Here is a 15,757-nt window from a genome sequence, read left to right as displayed (position 1 = left end):
TTCACTGCGTTTTATGAGTGCACATACCTTCACACCCGAGTTGCAAAAGTTCCTGTTCACTGCGTTTTATGAGTGCACATACCTTCACACCCGAGTTGCAAAAGTTCCTGTTCACTGCGTTTTATGAGTCCACATACCTTCACACCCGAGTTGCAAAAGTTCCTGTTCACTGCGTTTTATGAGTGCACATACCTTCACACCCGAGTTGCAAAAGTTCCTGTTCACTGCGTTTTATGAGTGTACATACCTTCACACCCGAGTTGCAAAAGTTCCTGTTCACTGCGTTTTATGAGTGTACATACGTTCACTGAGTTTTAGGAGTGTACATACGTTCACACCTAGTTAAATAATATTTATAAACGTCTGTTTGAAGACACGCATGACACCACGTTTGCATGGAGACACGCGTGACACTATGTTTGCATGGAGACACGAAGTACATCACGTTTGCAAACGTCACACGTGTGTATCGATGTATATATATATTACTAGATATATATATATATATATATATATATATATATATATATATATTTCTAGTAACGTCTGTAGTCACGTGTGGCACCACGTTTTGCATGGAGACACGAAGTACATCACGTGTTCATGGAGACACGCGTGACAGTACGCATGTAGACATACACGAGTGCCAACTCCTCGGCGTGGATGAACGAGCGACAACGTCATAATCATATTGATAAACGTGTGTTTGAAGACACACACATGACACCACGATTTGCATGGAGAGACGAGTAACAGTACGTAGGCATATACCTACATCACCCTCATGTCTGTGCATGTCGATTCACCTTTAGAATTCAGACGTCCGTTCCACACCATGATCGTAGCGCTAAGGTGATCGCCACTCACCTACTGTAACTTAGACGAACGACTGTCATTGCGCTACAATACGATTGCCTTGTGGAACGAGACCTTGCACCTCAAAATTTACAATCATCATAATACCTTATGATGTCATTTGTGGAATTTTGTTGCAAGACCCTTCGCCGATATGACGTCAACCTGGTAACAAAGTGTATTATAAGCTCGTCTCAGTGATCTATCATCTCCACATGTGAAGATGTCCTGTCAGGAGACAGAGGGCAGGCCATTCGTGCCTTTGCAGCACAGCACCTATGTGGGTGAAGAAGTAATCTTCTTCTTCTCTAAAACGGCCCTTTTCAGGGCCACCCATCTCTCCAGAAAGAATGCTTTTCATCCTTTGCTTTGACAACCCTCAAACCAAAACAAAGAACCCACCACCACCACTTCTTTTTCTTTTAAAAAAAAAATGAACATAAAGGATTTTACATGCGCTTTTTTTAATTTTGATATTTTCATATTGTACGAGCGCTTCTTATGGTCGCCTCCTCCCCGGAAACGGATGTGCCGCCATCTTGGATGCGCACCACGTCACCTGAAGTGACGTCATCGGAGGTCACGTGACCAAACCGACCAATCAGAAGCCAGGAGCGGTCCTGTACCGCCGCCCTCAACTACTCATCATGAAACTATACTACTCAAAATTTGATAAGGATCACTAGGTGATATGTGTGTAAGTTACCACAAACATAACAAAAGACATGACTCTGACTCAGAAACGTGTTAAATCAGGTTATGAATGAAAATGCATGAACGGCATGAACTTGTATCAATATGGAATGTTTGAAATCTGCAAACACCAAAAGGCATTTCATTAAAACATGTTAACAGCAAACAAGAGAAAGAATTACACAGTTATGAGGGATAGTCCATCATTACACTTAGTCGATGAAGTGTCAATATCGAGTATGACCTCCCCTTGCATCAATGACGGCCTGACAACGTCGAGATATGCTGTCAATAAGCACCCGGATGTTCCCAATGGGAAGGTTGTTCCACGAGGGCATGTCCGAGCTCTGCCAAAGTCGTGGGTTGTGCTCTACGGCGTGAAAGGGCAACCTGCAGCATGTTCCAGACATGCTCAATCGGGTTCAAGTACGGCGAGCGCGCTGACCAATCCATGCGGACAATTGTCTCCTGCTCAAGGTACTGCTCAACCACCCTGGCGCGATGAGGACGGGCGTTACCATCCATCAGGATGAACTCAGGGCCAACAGCACCAGCGTAGGGTCCGACGTACACATCGAGGATCTCATCCCGGTACCTCACCCCCGTCATTGTTCCTCTCTCCAGGACATGAAGATCTGTCCTTCCATTTCTGTTGATTCCACCCCAGACCATGATGGAACCACCACCATAACGGTCATGTTCACTGATGTTGGCATCATGGAAACGTTCACGTTGTCGTCGCCACACCCGCTGCCTCCTGTCTGTAAAGTCCAAACAATACCTGGACTCATCGGTGAACAGAACTGGAACCCAATCGTTCCGTGTCCAAGTGACATGATCTTCAGCCCATTCCAATCGCTCCCGCCGGTGTAGAACAGTCAGGGGTATTCGGACACATGCCCTTCTCGAGTAGAGACCTGCATTGTGAAGACGATTCCGTATCGTCTGAGTGGACACATTCACCCCCGAGGCGTTCAGGAGGTCGTTACGTAGGCTGGTTGCTGTCCAGAAGGGATGACGTCGTGCCTGAAGAGCCACAAAATGATCTTGGCGTTGGGTTGTCGACCTCTGACGACCACCTCCATGTCGGTGTGCTGCTGTACCAAAATTTTGCTGTCGGGACCAGGCCCTGCTTACAACGCTCTGGCTGACGTTTAGTGCATTGGCAACGTCACGTTGTGATTAGCCAGCATCAAGCATTCCAATACATCTGCCCAGTTGTTCTGTCGTAAGGCGACGCCTTACACGTTGAGGGGGCATTGCGTAGATAAACGTAGTGTAAACACTCAATTGAGTTTACAGTTTCACAATGAATCAGACACCGTTGCCTGATTGGAAATCGTGCAATGGTAGCAAAAGCATGAACTGTGATGTGAAACGCATTTCCCATGGCATGAAATGCACGTGCACGTGTGTTGGAGACGTTTTTGATTTCACTTGAACACAATATTGCCAGTTATGCAGTTATTTTGTTTTTTTATTAAGAAAAATATCTACGATCCTTATCAAATTTTGAGTAGTATATATTCAAATCAATCAAATCCTGAATATGACTGCGTTTTTCATCCTCATCGTGTAGACCTCTATCGTGGGAAACCGTCGCTTGTTCCATCCCCTGGAATAAGAATAAAACCTGACATTACTGCTGCAGATATTGATCTCACAATCATATCTCCGACTCAAATACTCTCGTCTCCTCCGTGATAACTGGTAAAGCCACAGGTAGATCTTTCATTGACGGCACTAAAGAAATCAAACACCAATCAACTCGTGTATCAGCAAGAATATAATCAATTAAGAAGCACATACAATACTATATTCTATATATACTATAATATATATAAGTCTATATTTACAGATGGATCCAAGGATGATAACGCAGTTGCTTGCGCCACCGTCATTGGATCCAGAACCATATCATCCAGATTAACAGCTCTCAAATATATAAATACTCAGTCCAAACATAATAACTTCATCATATTTTCTGACTCTTTCATGTCTTCAAGCCATTAAGAATATTTCATATGAACATCCACTTTTACTCAAAATTATAGAATTATTTAATGATCTAGCTACTGGCCAATATGACATCTTTTGTTGGTTACCAAGCCATGTTGGTATCATTGGTAACACGTACAATGGTCGATGCTGCTGCAATGGCAGCACTCAACAAATCTGTGACACCACTTCTAATCCCATATACTGATTATAAACCTGTAATCAGATCTTAAATCCGTGATATTATGCAAAAGAAGTGGGACACCTAGGTAGGTACTAATAAATTACATGAATTAAACCACATATCGGTAACACCTACTTGGGCTGTCAGTCCAGATTTGAAGAGGTCATTATGCGACGATGTTGTATTGGCCATTCCAGATATACGCATGAGTATTTATTGAAAGGTGAGGATCCTCCGTTGTGTATCCCTTGTGATGAAAGAATCAAGGTCGGGCATGTCCTGCTTGACTGTATTGATTTTTCAATCACAAGGGATAAATATTTTTGTGTTAAAACGGTCAAGGACCTTTTTAATGACGTTAATTATCATTTAATATTATGTTTTTTAAAAGAAATAAAACTTTTTCATAAATTTTAAAGTATATAGGGTATTATTTTATAAATTGGTAGTGCTTATTTATAACTGAGATTGTTAGTGGCTGTACCCTCGAGGGTGGTTGAAGTAGCGTAAAATTATTGTCCCCCTAAGAGGGTATGTAAGTCCCACATCATTCGAAGTATTTTTATGCATGCCAGAATTTTAAAAAGTAGTATTTTCGTCATTTTAATATAAGGCTCAACTGGTATACTATCGCCAGTGACTGAAGGGATGATATAAATCCTGCCAGGGTCCGTGCAGGAAGCAAAGGCACTGTAAGTCCCCATGGTTCCTGGTATGGTGATCTCCCTTTAGTTACTGACGATCTCCAGCCCATTTTTATATTGTGATGTCAGCTCATTCTTTCTCCTTTTAAATGTGCCTCAACTAGTTTTAAATCTAATCTGTGATATGCTAGTTATCGCACTGTCCTTCGATGACAGGTTTTATAAAGTTTAAATATATGCATTATTAATGTCTAACTTCTCGTCACGATATGGCTGAAATATTGCCGATGTGACGTTAAATATTAACTCACTCACTAACAGATATCTTGGGTAAAGCTTCGTTCCTCAGCGAGAATACCATGGGAAAATGGTCCGATTCACAACGGGTAACTATACTAAAATCAATATTTATAGGGCTAAAATTTCTATTGAACAAAGACAATAATCAACATGTTGGCGCCACCTGTCTTAAAACATGTAAATGAACCATCCCGGTCTCCTGGACACCGTCCATTTAACATATGCATAGGTGCAACACACATCAATCAGATCTCTTCCGTAGCTATTACACTCACTATCTCTACTTCTCCCAGGCATATCAAACTCATTTGAAACTAATTCCATATCTTTAATACATGTCATAAACCTGTTATCGTTACGTAAATAATCGTGCATCTGCCCACGTCGACCATTGAAACCCAGGGTAACTATCTTACATTCATCATTCATAACACTGAAATTGTAATAAACTTTGTACAAAATAATCAATACCTTGTAATGTTCTTGTATTTGTCGCTACAGCGGAGTTGATAGGGTGAACATAAACAAAACCTAAAATGCTATCCCATTCCCAATGAAACATTTTTTTTGTCCATAACTAAATAAATAATCCATAAAGACATTCTTAACAAAATGTTTAAGACAAGATTATATGCACACCAACACACCACCACCACGTGAATTATAATCTCGATGGTTGACATACACATCATAATCACTAAACAAAGTTCTTAACAAAGTTCTTAACCTATCTTCATTAAAGTTGCCCCAAATTTCGACAAGGCCGAAAATCTGAAACTCTGAACAGAACTTGATGGAGTTCTCATTGGAGAGCTTGTGTCTAAGTCCATTTACATTCCAGCACATATAGCGGAACTAGTCTGTCTCCATTCCGTAAGTGCCGATGTTTACATTTTCGCAGCTGATATTGTTTATGTTGTCACTTTCACGCTGGGCCTTGCCATGTCCCAAGCTCTCGCATGCGTCATTGTTGTCATCACGTGTTCTCTCCTGCGCATTGGCTGCACGTGCTGCACGCCTTGGTCGTGGTCGTGGTCGGCTGAGTTCAGTCACATTCCTTTTCCATGTCATAAATGTACACTTTGTTGTCAATGTAGCCGGGCGTGGTATGTTGTTGTCCAGCCACTGGGCTGCTAGTCAAAACATGAGGCAGTTCTTGGATGATGATGATATTTATTTCTTTGTAGCAGATGGTGAAAGGGAAGCTATAAAGAAGAGTCCTCCCTCCATAAAGAGTTCATGCAGAAATGTTATAATTTAATTTAAGCCAAAAAGGAAAAAGATTAATTTATATGGATAAGTGGGGTAGCACATGGTTGAAGCACATGGTTGAAGACCCTGTGCTCAATTAATGTAACACAAACTGTGTGAACTGGCAAATATTTAGATATGACAAATTAAATAATAATGCAATTAAATATATATTTTACTTTAATGAAAAGCTGTGATACCATTTCTATGAAAATATTTGTTTCCAAAGCAGGATGGAAAGAGATAAGAATATTGAAATGTTTCTCACCTGTAAAGAAGAGTCCTCCCTCCATAAAGAGTTCATGCAGAATGCATGAGGAGGGCAGGTGAGAAAGGATGTTTATAGAAGTGGACCAAAGGGCCAATCAGAAGAAAGGTAGCATCTGACAGGTATTAAAGGAAGACAAGATGCTTCAAAGTGACATGAAGGGGTGGACATATCTAAAAATAGACAGGGGAAGTCCAGGTGAAGCTGGAGAAATCACAGAGGCTGCATAAGGGTATCAGGGTTAATGTTAGTTGGCTGACATTCAACTGCAGAAAAGGACAACATATAATGAACACAGAATGAAGTGATGGTGATAATAGATGAAAATGTATATATGTATAGAATGAATACTAGGGGGTTATAAGTGGGTGGTACATATGCGGCTATAACTCATTCGGAATAATACCACAACCCGGCTACATCAATAAAAGGTTTATCAAAGCGAAAGAAAGCCTTAGATTGATTCTTTCTTGCTTCGATCAGCATATCCTTCATATGTTTGCGTTTATCCCGAACAAACCACGAGAGATATTCGGATATCAAGATCCCAGTCCCTTCCAATTTACTGGCTGCTCTAAATAAGCCTTACCAATCATGGCAATCCGGAAAACAAGCCAAGATAGCTTTTCCTCCCATAATTTTGTAAGCCCCATTGATATCAACGTCCAAAGGATTTATTTACAGTTTTTCTTCTATTATTTCACGTATGACCCCCTCCCTCACAGACATCGTTGCTAATATCATCATTGCCAACACAGACAGAGCTCCCAATATACCGTGAAATATGACATTAGATCGACGGCTTCGATTGTCTAAATAGTCCAGTTTATCTTCTAATTTGTAAACATAATTTCGAAGTTTCACATTTTCTATTTCCAGTGTTTCATATTGGCTCACGATGTCAGTACTGTGATTATAGTATAACAAGAGATAAAACCATCTAAGTATACGTTCAGTATACGTATTATTACATCTACAACACCACCGCTTATACATACCAAGTAGACAATTCTAGTGAAGATGTCAACTAATAGAAACCTGATAATAATTACAGAAGCTCTAACACAGTTAACTGTTTAAACCTACCCACTCAATAACATAGGGGGTGTCGATCTCCATGTGTTTATTCGTCTTGTCAGAATCCGACGATCGTTGGTTCGAATCCTATGTTTACCTTGACCGTTATTCTTGTGTTAGTTGATCAGTCCTTCTACATTAAAACAACACGAAGTGATATAACTCAAATACTCACCTACTGCCTATTCCCTATGCTGTTTACATGTACACCGGCTTGACAAGTGTTCTTGGAGTACTGTTCGGAAGACCCGTGTCATTACTGATGTAGGGTTGGAGTTTAATTTGAAGTTCGGACTTTGGTGCTGCGATCTTTCCACCCTGGAGACATGGCCTCCACGCTAAACCCACGAGTCTTAAGGAGCTAATGTTGATTTCTTTTGTTCACCAGGACACACCACACATCAAGTACAATATGTACTATCTTTAAACAAACCTAAGGTTTCTCGTGTATATGCATGAGAAAGGTCAAAATATTCTAATTAGTGATATGTCAGAATCTCAGGCAGTGTATGCTTGTAATTGGTTACACATAAAATATGTTTCGATTTTCTTTTGTACTTTTCATAATCGGGAACATCAACTGCGTAAAGATGAAATTATATCTTTTCATGATAAATATCTTGGAACAGGTTATGCAAACTAGATTTTATTTACCATTCAAAAGCAATATACATGCACATTTGATTAAGTGACAGATTGATATTTGGAGCTATGATTAACTAATACTGTTATGCGCTTCCCCAGAACACTTGTTGTATGGCCATTTATATTCAATTTTAGACAAATTATTACCCTTCGTACCGGTAAAGTACGATCTTATCTTATCTCATCCTAAAGATGTCACGTGCAATTCCGCTTATAGACTGATATATCTTGACAAACTGTCTCCTACTCAAATAATGCAGAATAAATCCATCATGTTGCTGTAGAATAATTTTCTGAAGTGGAAAGATGGAAATTCGAGGCTTGACCACCACGTGACTTTAGTAACGAAATGTAAGATTTGCCTACCTCAGCAATATCAGGAGAATGCACTTACAAAACTCAATCTGCAATTCATAGTGCAACATGAAGATATTAATCATAAATTCTGATTTCTTACCTGGTGCCGGTGTAGTCAGCGGCCGTATCTATGTCGTAGTCAAACTCGGCCGCTTCAAGCTCCCAGTGATCATGCTTGCTCACAGACATCCCATAGCTGACGCTGCTCCTATTCACATAGTCGGTGATATCATGTGGATAGAACACATTGCTGTACCCTATGTTGTCAAACCACAATGTGTGCTGTTCGCCCCTTCTACCATTTCATGTCGTCGTATTGTGTTATTGTAGTTGTTTCCTTGAAGTCGCCGCCCGTACCAAATGGGCCGTAACAAAGACAAAAAGAATGCAAAAAATGTGTTACGAGTTACGTGGAAACCTTATCCGTGTCATTAACGAGCTTAGTTTTATACATTTATTATATGAATTTATCATTCAGTCAGGACTCTTCATGTCATGTTGAGGGAGTAAATAAATTAGCTCTTGATACCAAGAAGTTGTTCTCTTTGAATAGTTAGTCAAGTTAATTGTTTACTACAAAGGTGAGTGTTATTTCAGTTCTTCATGTTGTAATAGAATTATATGATAGATGATGAAATACATGACACTAATCTATGGATAACCACCCCATAATTGTATGTATCCGTATTTAGTTAACATTATTACCCCTTTCAATGGATGAGTGAGCACTCGTTTGTCATTCTCATATCCCTGGGGCAGTATAAAACCCAAGCTGTCTGTGAGGGTCGAGGTTAACTGTCAGTTTACCATATCATCCTATCGGGTACCCATTGACTGCTGGGTCACCTGTCGAAGGAGACGTTACATGTGCTACATGTGCTTCAGTGTGGTGGCAGGACCGAAGCTCTATAAGTGAGTGAGTTAGTCAGTGAGGTTTTACGCCGCTTTTAGCAATATTCCAGCAATAGCACGGTGGGGGACACCACAAATGGGCTTCACACATTGTACCCATGTCGGGAATCGAACCCTCGTCTTCGGGGTGACGAGCGAACGCTTTAACCACTATGCTACCCGACCGTCCCCGAAGCTCTATAAACTCGAAGGAGTCATGATGCCGAATGCGGGCACCCATCCAAATGTTCTTCGACATACGTTGCTTAACTCTACCTGATTTGTGACCCGTGCATTGTGCACAGGACCACCTGCTGCCACAGGGGTATAAGTATGGCATTTATTGTTTCTAAATACCCTATCACTAACAGACAAGATCAACACATCTCCAAAAAGTTCAATTTGTGTTCCTAATGTTGATGTCCATATTATTAATTTGTTATTATATGTACTCTCCAAAACGTAGGGGCTAGTGAAATATAAATGTCGCGAGAAGAAATATCAGATTTGATAAATAACTGCCAGAGACAGTTTCAAAATAAAAAACCTAGCGCACTAACGAAACTCGAAACATTGCAAGTGGGTAGGGAGTCATTCTTAATTTTGAAGCCTCAGTGAGAGGTTTTGCTCTGAGCCATTATATTTCCATTATCCACAGTAACATGTAAGCTCTCTACTTTTGCTTTAATGCAGTATATGTGAACAGTCTGGGATTGCTAAGTCTCCAAAGTGTTGAACGCCTAGGGGCTATTGGTTTCAAACGGGAAAAACTCAGCGACAGGTAGCCAATATGTCCAATGTGTCTCAGTCTGTGATTTGCAGACTTTGGAACACGTTTCTGCAGACACAAATAGTTAATGACTGGCTCCGCATATAACGCTCTAGGTCAATAACACAAGTCCATGATCCATTAACCAGAAACTAGGCTTTACGAAAACGAGCCCTAAAATCCAATCAAATCGCTGTTTCACGTAGTTGACTTTACTGTCCAGAGGATTAGAAATCGTCTGCATGCGGGTAATCTGTAGTTAAGAAATCGACATATTCTAGCCAGGCGCCAGTGGTGTTTTGAGCATAGAATCTGGAGGAATCCTCGGTGATCTCGTGTAATGTTTTGCAAATGAGTCCGAATTCACTCTTGACTTAGTGGATAGGCGTGGACGTGTCTGGAGGGGTACTTACGAACGCCATGCGAACATCAAAGTAAGACAACACATTGGCGCCAACAGTTGTGACGTTTACCACGTTTACGTTTGGATTTAGTCCAGTCCGGGATTCGAACCCACACTGCCAGAGTGAGGCACCTAATCGCCAGCACACACAGTCAGCGATCTAACCCATTCAGCCACCGAGGTTTTCACAAAAATGAAAGTCTAACAACTGGTAGTTTGTTACATAGCATAATGCTCATATGCCTCGAAGCCATGCTGCTACTTTAGCCGAACTGGCCCAGGCGCTGCCAGTGGGAGATTGATTCGGACCATGCCACACCATATACACGACTGTTTAACCAATCTTGATGGAACACGAACCATCATTGATCAAGTCATCTTAAACAATATTCCAACTTTATGACGGCGGTCTGTATATAATTGAGTCTGGACCAGACAATCCAGTGGTTGATATCATGAGCAGCGATCCACGCAACTGGGATCGATGACATGCATAAACCAAGTCAGCGAGCCTGACCATCCAATCCCCGTTAGTCGCCTCTTGCGACAAGCATGGTCGCCTTTTACGGCACGCATGGGTTGCTGAAGACCTATTCTACCCCGGATCTTCACGGCTCCTGTGCATACAGAAGCTGGCGACGCGTTAGGTGCAATAAATGACAAGTAACAGTCAATATGGGTATCAAACTGGGTCATTCAAGAGGCAAATGAACTGCACTCATGGATGTATAAAATGCGATGTGATTTTTAATACTTGTATCTCTTATTATCTGCGTGACTCACATCTGCCTAATTCTTCTGTCGTCTGTGACGCTGGGGGTGAATAAGTGCATTCAGTTCTTGCAATTCTCAGAAACAATACTGTTGTGCTCTCTGATAATGATGTGCAACGATACTGTCGTGATACATCCAAACACAGGTTTGCAAGTACCTCGTGCACATCCTGCCCATGACTGCATGCCTGTGTTTGTCATGTATGTTATGTTGGGCCGACGATGTTAAGGGAGATTGCCTTCCTTTACGGCAAGGGAGTTAACTGACTGACCCAATTAGTAAAACCATTGTAGCGACTACCGCCGCCGGGCCAAAACACGTGGCAATAGGTTGCCCAACGTAAGCTATTTTACTATTCCACGCCTGAAAAGACCAGGTTCCCACTGAGAAGCGGCAACCCCGGAAAGGTCCTCGCTTTAAAAGAGGGAGCCTTAAGCGCGAGGATTAATTTGGAAGCAAGTTTATTTGTTACTAGCAAGCTAACACACAAGAACCCCGCCATAAAGCACCAAAGTTCTACCCCACACCCAGTTGCCCAGCTTGCCTATGTATTGAAAAGACACACTGACCTTTGGAGACAACATCTTTCTATTTGTGCAAAACAAGTGCCTAGGGCATGCAATAAATTGTCCGTAACCACACACAGTCTTTTGTCACTGAGATGGACGGCCTCCAAGGCGTACCGTGTCTTGTCTGATGCCAGGATCTGGAGATGTGGCATTATTGTACCGCCGAGCTCTTAGACACGGATGGCTAGCTTGCGATTATTGAACATCCGCATCCCCTTGATCTTTATAGGATCCCTGGCACCCTCCCAGTAGCGCCTTGGCAGTATTGGTGATATGATTATCCTGGTGTCAGGAAGCTGGAGTCGTATCCGAAGGATTGAGGCCACCATGTCAAGGTAGAGTTGGCCGCCCTTGACCGAGCACAGGTCATTGGAGCCCAGGCTCTAGGGCTCCGCCGTGTCGCCTTGACTTGTGCATCAAGGATGGTGTCCAGCTCCTTCCACCTCATTCCCCTCGTGCCAGCCATAACATCCTCGGTTGGTCCGGACTGGTGCCCTTCAGGAAGCAAGGACTGCTGTGCCCTGGCCATGTAGCTGGAGCCCGCCATCCAAACTGTAAACGATATGAAGTGTAGTAAGTACCATGTAAAGAATATTTAAATTAGTTGTGTAGCATTAAATTTGTTGGTAAGCGAATGTAACAATCTGACTTGAGGTGTATGAGGTGTTCAGGCATCCCGTTCATGGCTGCAGAGGTGGCTGCCCCATTGCGGAAGGAGTGAGAAGAATAGCAAGCAATGTTTATATTGCTGTGTCCTTAGGCCTTCTTTAAGAAGTGCCTGGAATTGGTAGCTAGTAACGAGGGAATGGTCGAAATGAACAAATGCATTCTGCTGGCCGAAGGGACGCGCCTCCATTTCGTGCTTGGTGGTGACTAGCGGATTACCTTGTATAGATGACATTGTAATTGTTGTCCCCATCCTGTACTGATCAGTCCTTGAGTGTGGGAGATGGATTCATAGCTGTTGGGGGTTGATAGCTGTTGGGTGAGAAACTTAAATTATGGATGGAGGAACCTGGTTTGGACCAGCCCGATAACCCTAAAGAAACCGAAGAAGGCTGCACAGTAGACTGCCTTGAACAGTCTGGCAATTATTACGAACAATTATGATTTTTATATTGAAAAAGCTGGATAGGTTTATAGAGTGAAGTTTAATGACATATACATCTGTCTGATGGAATTATACTATCTACATTTAAATATTAAATGAAATGCGTCAATGTCCCTGGAAGATGGAACAATAGGTTCTTCGTGGATAGGAAATGCACTTTATGTTATAGTCAGGACATGGCTCCAACAGGCTAAAGGAGTACAAGATACGAGTCAGACGAAATCGTCTACATGCAGCTCATCTCCATGCTCGACGACTTCGTGTTGTGCCGCCCCCTCAAATGATCGTGTTGGGAACGTCCATAGTGTTCACAACGTGGAAACTGGTGTAATCGTCGCTGGTCCCGATTCACTTTGCACTCCCTTGATGGACGTGGTAGTGTCGGGCGACGCCGAAATGAACGTCAAGCCAATGTCAACCTGGATCGGTTATGGTCCACTGTATTAGATGAGACTGGAAAAGTCAATTGGGCGTTGTATGTGAGACAAATGCTAATAGCGGCTTTGCGTATTTGTGGTTATTCCAGGATGTTGGTGATAAGAACGTGTTTTTATCTGCATTTAGAAGACGCTTAAGATATATATATTTCCAATCATGGTACCACAGTTTAGAGTCGTCTACTTTTTTAGTGCATTATGCTAATATAAAATCTCTTCTGCAACCCGAATTATACATAACAGTACTCAGAGACAACGATTAGTTCGAGCAATGTGCAAATTTCTAATATCTCTTCACGACTTTCGAGTCAACATTACTCGTAAAAAGTCATTGTTAAATATACCTCCTACCGAATCTATATGTAAAGAATGTGACCTTCATTTAGTAGAGGATCAATACCATGTATATTTTTGTATGTAAGAAATTTATTCACTTGAGAAACACTTTTTTTTTACCTCATTACAGAAATATTATATAGGTCATACTACGTTTTCAAATGTATTTAAACCATTTGATATCAATGTACCACCCTTAATAGCTTTATATTCATGTATTATTTAAAATGAGATCGACGTAACACTCTGGACATGTGACCTAAAATATACTGAACCGCAAAAGAAACGTCACCATGGATAGATATATGAGAAACCTTATTTGTCCAAACACTGTAAACATACTTTGAGACATATTAAAAAGATGAAACTTGTATCCGCCGTAGAAAATGTATGTTGTTCTAGGGGATACTTCTTCAATATACAACACAACTCCGTCTGCGGGTCCACAACGTTTTATTGTGCATGGGAGCTTCACTCGTTGTTTCGTGTTCAGCTCCCAGATCTCAACTGCCAGCTCGCGCCGGTCTTGATGGATATATCTCTTTCTGACATTCATTACTATTCTTTATAAGGTAATACAGCTATGCTATGTAGTATCTCGTCCACAACCCACATGTCTCACGTGCAGTGGTCATCCTGTGATCTTACTCTTGGCCTTATAAGACAACAGAATGAAGTTGCAGTCCCACAACACTAAGAGTATGTATGGTCGGCCTCCCGCATCCCCCACTAGCCCCCAGTGAAACAGCTGTCCAGTGCACGCCTGACCTGTGACCTGGTCACTCCCCCACGAGGGGTTTGCTTGAGGGAGAGGGGGGAGGAAATGCGCGCTACTGCCCAGCGCACACTGCTCGGGGTACATTGTATATTACCGCATGTGGTATACTGTATATATCTCTTGACATACTGTATACTGCATGTGATACTTGGCAAAACTGATCATCAAAGTTGTAATCAAAGTGTCAAATGTTCTTAAAGTGAAACACAACACTAGTCTCTGAGAAAATGGCATCACAAGTCAGTATCTTGTGTGTCCGCCATGTGCATTGATGACTGCCGTGCACCGTCGATACATGGAATGGATGAGGCGGTTGACGAAGGCCATAGGCACTTGAGCCCACACTCTAAGGAACGCCTGACGCAGTACGTTCAGCTGCAGTTGTCCGCCTGGACCGATGTTCTGGAAGACCACAAGGCCGACCCCCTGTTGAAGACCAATTCCACCCCATTCCATGATGCTCGGACCACCCCACGAGTCTCTCTCAACAACACAAGCATCCGAATAACGCCAGACTCTCCCTCTGCCATCTGCTGTTGAGATACAGTAACGGCTCTCGTCTGAGAAGAGGACTCTTCTCCACTGCTGGTGGCGCCAATGCTGGTGCTGTGTTGCCCACTGAAGACGGTCCCGGCGATGACGTGGTGTCAGAATGGGTCCTCGGTGTGGCTTGTGACAGTGGAGGTGTCTGCTCGTCAATCGTCGACGCACGGTGTCCGGACTAATGTGTCGCTGGTGTGTCCCCGTGGTCTGTCGAGCAGTCTCCGCAGCAGTAACAAAGCGATCTTGAATATGATGTCGCACAATCTGACGATCCTGACGTCGAGTGGGGACCATTGGTCTTCCACTGCGTGGTCGGTCATCTGCAGTGTTGCTGGAGTCTGTATATGGTCCTTACGTGGTCTTGAAATGCGTTGACTACTTGCCGGGCGGTTTGTCCAGCTTGCAATTGTCCAAGGGCTTGGTGTCGCTGATTTCTTGTCAATCTTGGCATGTTTATCTGTGACAGCCTCTAGCTAGTGACATTTTAGTGAACTTGAAAAATGATGATGAATTTTAAAATACATTATAGTTTGTAAATAGAACCGTATTATAATATTATGTTTTCTATTTTATATTTTTTTCTTATTCAATTTGGGGGAAATCTTATGTGGGGAAATGTCAGTTTGGGGTATTGTACGAGTGAGGAAAACATCCAATGCTGAGAATCTCGGGGGCAACGTGCTTCACATTGACCAAGGTGTCTGCTTTCAATACGATTAACAGTAACCTTATAAACTGGTATTTACTGAGATAAAGTACTATCCTAGAGATGTAAACGCTACGTTGGACAGATGGAAATTTGATAATTGGAAGTATATACGTTTCACATCCTATTTCGCTTAACGATTCCTCTTTTACACGTACCCTTAGCACA

This window comes from Haliotis cracherodii, unplaced genomic scaffold (genome assembly GCF_022045235.1).
Source record: "Haliotis cracherodii isolate W230 unplaced genomic scaffold, xgHalCrac1.p SCAF_5, whole genome shotgun sequence".
NCBI classification, from domain to species: domain Eukaryota; kingdom Metazoa; phylum Mollusca; class Gastropoda; order Lepetellida; family Haliotidae; genus Haliotis; species Haliotis cracherodii.
The sequence above is the reverse complement of the archived record's forward strand: the minus strand, read 5'-3'. Positions refer to the sequence as shown.